Source organism: Salvelinus sp. IW2-2015, unplaced genomic scaffold, assembly GCF_002910315.2.
Source record: "Salvelinus sp. IW2-2015 unplaced genomic scaffold, ASM291031v2 Un_scaffold5489, whole genome shotgun sequence".
Lineage (NCBI taxonomy): Eukaryota > Metazoa > Chordata > Actinopteri > Salmoniformes > Salmonidae > Salvelinus > Salvelinus sp. IW2-2015.
Genome location: NW_019946754.1, coordinates 1,103 through 7,172, shown reverse-complemented (window position 1 = coordinate 7,172; position 6,070 = coordinate 1,103).

The window sequence follows — 6,070 nt, the reverse complement described above, 5'->3', positions numbered from 1 at the left end:
ACAGTCTATGACTGGGTGGTGTGGGTCTTTGACAATTTTTAGGCCTCTCTGACACTACCTGTGTAGAGGTCCTGGAATGGCAGGAGGCTTAGCCCCAGTGATGTACTGGGCCGTACGCACTACCCTCTGTAGTGCTTGCGTCGGAGGCGAGCATTGCCATACCAGGCAGTGATGCAACCAGTCAGGATGCTCTCGATGGTCCAGCTGTAGAACCTTTGAATTCAAGTGTTTGTGTAAATTCTTTACAATAAAAGGCTGTTTTTCACCTGGCCGTTAGGCAGTGTTTAGGCCTACCAGTTCTGTCCTAGTTAGACTCTGGCTCTCTCTCAAATGTTCTGATTTGGCCGCATTTCTTTCCCATCAATGATCACTCTTGCACTGACAAAAAACACAGTTTTCCCTGCCTTTCGAGCTGCAGCCGCCATCGGCCACAGTTTCTCCCGTGTCACTTTGACCGCTGAGGTCAGATCCTCTGTGAACCTCCATTTTTGCTTGATGAGGAACTCACAGTTCTTCGCTCGCCTCCAGAGAAGATCCCGTGTAGATCTGTTGGTGAACCAGATGATGGTTGTCCTCGGTCTCTTGTCTTGATCCTTAAGTCTTCCCAAACGATGAACGATGTCCACATTTTCCTGAAGTTTGGCTTTTGATTCGGGAATGACAACTTCACAGATGTCAACAATAATCCAATCCAGTCGGGGCTGGAAGATATAGTGATCGTCGATTGGTCAATAGCACAGCGATGTCGCAGAGTATTTACATAAAGTTGGTTCCCCGCCCATGTCACGTTCGTTTGTAGAAACGGACCAAGGCGCAGCGAATGTTGAGTTCCACATAATTTATTAATAGTGAAACTTCGCAAAAACAATAAACTAACAACGAACCGTGACTACAGAGGTGCTACATACACTTACTGAAAATACAATATCCCACAAACACAAGTGGAAACAAACACTACTTAAATATGATCCCAAATTAGAGACAACGATTACCAGCTGCCTCTAATTGGGAATGATACAAATCACCAACATAGAAAAATGAAAACTAGAACACCCACATAGAAATAATAAACTAGACTAACCCCCCAGTTACACCCTGACCTACTCCACCAAAGAAAATAAGGACTCTCTATGGTCAGGACGTGACAGCTCACTTCACTTCTGTCAAATGAAAATTAATGGGGCTCGGTTGTCTCATCGCCCTCATCATGGCATGTGGTAATACCTACCTCCCAGGTCACACTTGCTACTTTTGGGGAAAGCATGAGCCTCATAAAATGGAATTCATTCAGGACAATGTGGGAACTGGAGGTCCACATCGACATTAAAGAGAGAAGTAGTAAGAAGATGACGAGGTGTCTCAGGTGAGCAACCATTCAACACCGAATTTGACATGATGGATTTATTGGTGATTCATCATCTATTGTCAATAAAACCACTAGGAGGCGCTAAGCGACCAATAATGACAACAATACACCCCCCAAAAAAATTCTCATAGTTCGGTGCTATCAGCTATTTCTTAAAATGGATGTTTGAACTACTTTGGAGAAATGAAACGAACAGATAATCATATCGGTCTAAAATATCAAGGAAGTAAATAAATATTGCTATTAGGTTGTAAATCACAGCTAGGACATTGTTTGCTACCTCATTCAGGGGATGAACCGTTTTAGTTTCAGTGACCCAATATTTTGGACAAAATATTTACTCAATATTTTTGCTTTTCTTTGAATTATCAACACATCTGACCACACATTATACAGACTGGCTGGTTTGGAATGGATAATATTATAGGCCTAATTCAGAAATGTTTTTCCCAACACTAATACTATCTATATTGTGACTGTTTAAGGTACTGTAACTACACTATGTGATTCGGGGCTTAGTCAGTACGACAGACAAGTCAACGTGTAGCAAAGGGCTGAAGCTGTTTTGGTTCTTTTATCACTATTGTATTCTGTATGCTGTTCATGGTCGCTGATCACTAATCCCTTCTTTGCCATCCAGTAATGTGGTTGCTTTCTCCTATTTCGTCTGAAGAGGAGGAGTAGGGATCAGACAAAATGCAGCGTGTTGTGAGACATGATGAATATTCTATTAAAGCAAGAAGAACAGAAACACTTGCGAAATTAGGGGCAGCTCGGACTGAGGGGCAGCTCCGGACTGAGGGGCTGCTCTGGGCTGGTGACGGCTTGGCTGCTCATGCTGGCTGGGACTCTGGCTGCTCATAGGTGGCTGGCGATTGGATGTTCTGGCTTGCTGGCGCTTGGTGTTCATGGCTGGCTGGGACTCTGGCTGTCATCGGATGGCTGGCGACTCTGGTGCTCATGGCTGGCTGGCGATCTGGCTGCTCATGGCTGGCTGGCGCTCTGGGCTGTTCATGGCTGGCTGGCGCTCTGGCTGCTCATGGCTGGCTTGGCGAGTCTGGTACCGCGGGCTGAAGACAGCGCACATATGGGCTAGTGGCGTGGAGAGGACGGGTCTGGAGACGCCACGGAAGCTGGTGCGTGGTGTAAGCCTGTGGGTATGGGCTGTGGGCGGGGAGGTGGGCGGATATACGGACATGCAGGCGTACTGGTCCATTGAGCATGAGCTGCAACTTACCTGGTTGTATGCTCCCGTAGCCGACGTGCGGGGAGGTGGCCCGCACTGGGCTGTGTATGGCGAACCGGGACACCATGCGTAAGGCTGGTGTCCATGTATGCAGGCCCGAGGCCGACGCACTGGTGGCCATGCGTTTGGGCGGCTTCATGACATCGGCTCAATACTCATCTAGCCTGCAGTGGTGGGGAGGTTTGCAATACCCGCTGCGCTAGTGCACACGTCGAGGAGACACGTGCGCTCTCAAAAACAGTTAACGGTGTCGTGCCCGTACTCTCGTCTCACGGTAAGATAGGGAGTGGGCGGCAGGTCTCTAACTGCCTGTGCACACTACTTTATTTCCCCCCCAGAATTTTTTGGGCTTGATACAAGGCTTCCTAGCGTCGTCGGTGCTGCCTCCTCCGCCGGTATCCTCCACACTGGTCAGAGAATCCAGGGCGGTGCTTCCGGCACTCTCCTTGGGTCGTCGCCTGTCATCTCTCCAGGTTGTTGCCCAGATCCTTCTCCTGCTTCGTGCTGCCTCTCATACGCGCTCTTCGGCTTTAGCTGCTCCAGTCTTCCGAGGGCGCGATTTTCAGGTTGTGCCATGGACCTTACGTCCAGTTTTCTCCATGTCCGGAATCCTGCGATGCGTGCTGCTGCTTTCTGTTACGTGACGCTTGGTCTTGGTTGGTGGGTGATTCTGTAACGGTTGCTTTCCTCATTCGTCTGTGTGCACTCCCACACACACCACCCACCACACACGCACACAACACACATGCACCCCACACACTAACCACAACACACCACACACCACACCCCACAACACCCAACAAGTCACACCACCAACACACACACACACCACACCACCCGAAGCACCCGGTTTTCAGATGTATTCCGTTGGCAGACTGTAAGTTGCAGGATTTATGGGATCATTTAAGGGACCTTGCACTTTCCTGACAAGAAATCAGGCGTGTCTGTTGTGTTGTTTTTCTAGTTTTATACAGTAATATCTCACCTCATGTGAGCATATGGTTTGGAGAGTGATTTCTCCATTTATTTTACTGTTATTATTAAATGACCACATTACTGTTAAGGCCCCGATCAACCCCACTCCAATAACACGGAGCATCACTAAGGCATTCTAATCTTCTCTTCTCTATTTGTTTTCCCTTCACATATGGGTTAGTGAATGAAAGCCAGATGTTGTGGCTGTGTTGGATATCTATTTTTTCATTGATGTACTGAATGGTTGGTGCTGAACTGCTGCTGTGTTGAACCATAACGTTTCAAGGATGTTGACGTGAACAAACCAAACTTTACCTGGTGCTTTAATGGTATTGACTCCATTTTTTCTATGATGGGAGAGAACGAGGAGAGGGGATGGGAGGGGGAGGGGATGAAGAGAAAGTGGGGAGGGGTTGAAAAGAGGAGATCAAATAATGAGAAGAGAGAAGAGGTAGAGGATGGAGGAGAGAAAAGGAAGAGAGCACAGGGGTGAGAGAGAGAGAAAGGAGAGAGGTAAGGGGGTAGAAGAGGAGAGAGAAAGGAAGAGAGAGTAGAGGGGGTGAGAAAGAGAGAGAAAAGGAAGAGAGAGTAGGGGGTAGAGAGGAGAGAGGGAGAGAGAGTACAGGGGGTCGAGAGAGAGAGGAGAAGAAGAGAGATAGGGGGTAGAGAAGAGAGAAAGGAAGAGAGGTAGGGGTAGAGAGGAGAAAGGAAGAGAGAGTAATAGGGTATGGAGGAGAGAAAAGGAAGAGAGAGTCAGGGGGTATGAGAGGAGGAGAAAGGAGGAGAGTAAGGGGGTAGAGAGTAGAGAGAAACGGAAGAGAGGTAACAGGGGAGTGAGAGAGAGAAAGAGAGAGAGTACGGGGGTTAGGGGAGAGAGAGAGAAAGGAAGAGAGAGTACAGGGGGTGAGAGAGAGAGAGAAAGGAAGAGAGAGTAAGGGGTAGAGAGAAAGATGTATGTTAGTGTGATTGGGCAGCTTTGTCTCTTTTATGACATAGTGACATCTGGCAGGAATCTCTCTTAGGGATCTGAGTTTTTCTCAGTGAACTCAATTAAACTCGGGTTCTAGTGGAGGAATGCCAAGGCAGGTGGAAAGACTGGGTTACTGGGCCCATACAAACTTTGCTGTACCTGTACAGTCTGAATGACTGATGGAATGGCTCCAGTGTGACTACTTTGTCTCTGATCAGTTGTACCCTCCAACCAGATCTAATAACAAACTCATTTCTTAATGTAGTAGAGGTATTATCTCAGTGTCTTCCACCAGTCTAATAACCCAACCTCATTTCTTAATGTTAGTGATTGTATTAATATCAGTGTACACACAGATCTAATAACCACTCATTTTTAATGATAGTAGATGTTTATATAGTGTCTCCAAGATTATCAACCACACTCATTTCTTAATGTAGTAGAGGTATTATAATTAGTGTACACCACGATTAATAACCCCACCTCATTTCTTAATGTGTAGATGTATTAATATCAAGTGTACCCCAAGGATCTAATACCACACCTATATTTAATGTGTAGAGGTATTAATATCAGTGTACCCAACCAGATTATCACCTGTATTTTTTATGTAGTAGAGGTATTATATCAGTGTACCAACAGATTATACACACTCATTTTTAATGTGTGAGTATTAATATCAGTGTACCAACAGATTAATAACCGACCTCATTTCTTAATGTAGTAAGAGGTTTAATATAGGTGTACACCAGATCCTAATACACACCTCATTTCTTAATGTTAGTAGAGGAATTAATATCAGTTGTACCCCGAACCAATTAATAACCACCTCATTATTTAATGTAGTAGAGGTATTATATAGTGGTACAACCAGATCTAATACCACACCTCATTTTCTTAATGTAGTAGAATGTTATTAATATCAGTGTCCAACCAGATTCTAATACCAACTCATTTTTATGTGTAGGGTATTAAATCCGTGTTACCACGGATCTAATAACAACATCTTTTCTTTAATGTAGTAAGTTTAATATCAGTGTACCCGCAAGGATTAATAACGACACTATTTCTTAATTATGATGTATTATTCAGTGTCTTATACAGCTCATTTCTTACTGTAGTAGTGTTTAATTCAGTGTCCCCAGATCTAATACCCACACCTTATTTCTTAATGTAGTAGATGTATTAATTAGTGTACCCAACCAGATCTAATCAGATCTTTCTTTAATGTGTAGATGTATTATCTCAGTGTACCACCAGATTAATACCAACTATTTTCTTATGTAGTAGATGTATTTATCAGTGTACCCAACCAGATTAATAAACACCTCATTTCTTAATTGTTAGAGGTTTTATATCAGTGTACCACAGATCTAATAACCCAACCTATTTCTTAATGTAGTAGAGGTTTATCTAATATCAGTGTAGCCAACAGTCTAATAACCACACTTCATTCTTATGTAGTAGGGTATTATTATTGTGTACCAACAGATCTAATAACACGTCATTTTTA